The following is a 3,626-nucleotide window of genomic DNA, read 5'->3' as shown; positions in this document are numbered from 1 at the left end:
CCTTTCTCTCCCCCTCAGAGTCCAAGGTGGAGTTGGATACCTTTGGGGAGGGTGCATTTCCTTTCTCTCCCCCTCAGAGTCCAAGGTGGAGTTGGATACCTTTGGGGAAGGGCGCAGTTCCTTTCTCTCCCCCTCTGAGTCCAAGATGGAGTTGGATACCTTTGGGGAAGGGCGCAGTTCCTTACCATTATGTGGCCAAAGTACAGTGGGACCTTGGTATCTGTGGGAGGTCCTCACAGGATCTCAATTCCTGTCCCCAGTGTCAGCATGTGCTGTGCCATTAGGAACAATGGGACTTCAGGTAAGCCCACCATTGTCACCAATGGCAGCATGTGTATGTAGCTGTGCTGCCATTAGGGACAATGAGAGTTCAGGTGAAGTCCCATTGTTCCTAATGGAGGTGCAGCTGCATGTATGCACTACCATTGGGGACAATGGAGGCTTGCCATCTGCGGATGCTGAAATCCACAAATGACCAGCCTGCGAATAATGAGACCCCACTTTATGACAGCCTCAGCTTGATCATCTTGACTTCCATGGAGGTTTCAAGCTTGTTCTGTTCAAGGACCCATTTAATCCATTATTTTAAAAGGGCCCTTTTTAAAACACTTACGATAACACTTTTATGACAAAAATGTAGCGCCATCCATGATCCCACCAGAGCCTCCCATCGCAGATCAGTGACGTTTACGCGACGTGATCATGGCAGAAAGTAAGGTGTCTGATAAACTCCTATGTTTCTGTAATACCTCAACCTCAAGCAAGATGCAGACCTGTGATTTTCTTCCCCATGCCTCTGAATGATTTTTAAACCATCTTTGCCTAATGAAGCTAGTAGCCCTTGAAAGTTAGCATGATGGATGTTGCTCAGTGAAGGAATCACAAATGAATGATCCAATAAGAGTATCACCCCAAAGTGTAATTTGGTTTTTGTCTTATGATCATCATGGCTACTCCTGTATTATCTCTTTAAAGGGCTCTCCAGCCTATGTCTGGTTTACAGATAATGAAACCTAGGAAGAGGAAGCAGCTGGAAGTCTTGAGGTTTGCTATGAACAAATTGGCCCTGCCACCTATAATTAGCAGCAGATTGAGGAGGCATACAGGTCATTTGGTTGTGTTCATCCCCACTATTGGAAAGTATGTGTTATTTCTATTTAAACTATTGTAATTATGTGAACATTTGCATCTATGCATATAAATCAGCAATGCAAATGTTATGCAAATCTGTGTTCTTTTTTCTCTTTTTGTTTTCTTTCTTTCTTTTTCTTTTGGTGATGTATTGCCACCAGCTACCCTAGAGAGAGAGTTGACCTCTTGGGATTTGTGTGATATGCCCTGACAAGTAGAGCTTATCAACGTTTATTCCATATACATTATTTGATAAATGTGGCATATGAAGGGTATATACTGAAACAAGCAGAAGAATAGCAGTACCCACAAGCAGATGCAACCTTGTGAGGGAGCTGTGAGACCCAAACCTTATGAAAACATGCCTCTATATTTCATGCACCTCACATGATGTTCTTTTTGCTCTCCACCTTGGGATCTAAGGCTTATGAAAGCAATTCTATTATTACCTTGTGTGACTGGCTTTTCCAGCTCACGGAAGGGGGGCAGGGGAACAGTTACTGCAATACCAGATGTGCTAATGCTTTTCTTCTAAGGAGTGGGGGGGGGGGTGCAGCTGAAAAAGCCATATGTTGTTATGGCAACAGCATCTCTGCCCCTGATCTGTGTAGCAGGCAGCAACTTCCTAGCTTGGAAGACTAACAGGGCCTAGCAATTATGTTAGATGTTGTCATGAAAAGTGTATAGACAAAAAGGCTGAAAAAGCAGATTTGTTCTTTTAAGGGAGACAAATGATTCTAGATGAATTACTAGATACTAGTAAAATGAAAATGAAAATGAGATGACTACTCTGAAATATATGTATATGTATGTATCTGCACACGCTCACACACACACACACACACACACACTAAATCCACTCATACACACATACATATACAAACCTTCCCTGGACAAATCTTGCTAAGAAAACCCCATGATACATTCACCTTAGGGGTGCAATTAATTGGAAATTACTCAAAATCACACAACAACAACACATATGGATCGAGAATGCCTAGATAAGAGCTTGTCAATACAAATTCTGTAAATCAAGACAGTATTTGAAATTTCTACACAGAACTCATCCTGAAGAATGAAATCTGCTATTCATTTGCTACAGAGATGTAGAACAAAGAAAAATAGGAAATAAGTAGAAAAGCATGAGACTGAATAATAACAAATTGGTCATTAGGGTTAATAAAGATTGGGAAGAACTGAATATTATCTGAGGTCTAAAACACATGCTAGAAAAGAAGATGGTCATGTTGGTGATGATGACAGTGAGAATAATGACAACTATTATATTCAGATTCTCAGATCCTGTGGAAAATTAGTTTAGCACTACTGTCTACAGGCAATTCCATCCATTTCACCCTATCTGCTTCAAAGAAATCTGTTGTATTAAAATGTAAGGTAAAAGTTTGAAATGGTCTCAAATGAACTAGATGAATTACTTTGGAAAAAAGATAAAATATATATATACAAATTTTACAAATTGCTGTTAAATAGAAACTTAGAACAAGAGACTATAAAAGAGTACATGATCAAGTGGACACAAGATCTAGGCTGTGAAATTGAATTAGAGGAGTGGCAAAACGCATGAAAGAGAACTAATAAATTTACAATAGCGCAGGAATTAATAATAATAAATAATAATAAAAATTCTATCCTGCCTTTCCAGGGATCAAGGCGGCGTACAATAGTGGATTTATCATCCCAATGACCGATAAAAAATACATAAAAACATTACAATGTCAGCATAAAAACAGCAGCAATACACAATAACACTTCCAAGCTAACAATAAGGAGGGGAACATAATAGGGCTATTGGGGGGGTAAGCCTGTGTAACAAATACGTTTTCAGCCCTTTTTTGAATTGGGCTAGGGAGGGATCGAGCGGAGCTCAGTGGGAGCGAGTTCCAGAGCTTAGGGGCCGCAATTGAGAAGGCCCTTTGCGTGGTGACAGATCGTCTCGCATCGGGAACATTTAGGAGATGTTTATCCCCAGTATCTGAGAGTGCGGGTGATGATATGGAGAGAGGCGGTTCCTCTAAGTACCTGGGCCCAAGCCATTTAGGGCTTTATAGGTAACAACCAACACCTTGTATTGCGCCCGGAAGCAAATAGGCACCAATGAAGTCTCAAGTACCGGTGTTATGTGGCTAGCCCGGAAGATCCATTGACCAGCCTGCTGCCATGTTTCTGGACAACTGAAGCTTCCGGGTATGGTACAAGGGTTGCCCCATGTAGAGCGCTTACAGAAATCCAAATGAGAGGTTACCAGAGCGTGTACTACAGTTTCAAGGTCCCCCCGGCCCAGGTAAGGTCGCAGCTGGCGTATCAACCGAAGCTGATAACAGGTACTCCGACCGTCGCACATCCACCTGAGTTAAGGTGGAGCGACGAGTCCCAAGAGCACCCCCAGACTGCGAACAGAGTCCTTCAGGTGGAAGCGTGACCCCATCAAGGACAGGTGACAAATCTCCAAACCTGACCTGGGGAACCTATCACAA

This window comes from Sceloporus undulatus, chromosome 1 (genome assembly GCF_019175285.1).
Source record: "Sceloporus undulatus isolate JIND9_A2432 ecotype Alabama chromosome 1, SceUnd_v1.1, whole genome shotgun sequence".
In the NCBI taxonomy this organism is placed as follows: Eukaryota; Metazoa; Chordata; class Lepidosauria; order Squamata; family Phrynosomatidae; genus Sceloporus; species Sceloporus undulatus.
This window is presented reverse-complemented; position numbering follows the sequence as displayed.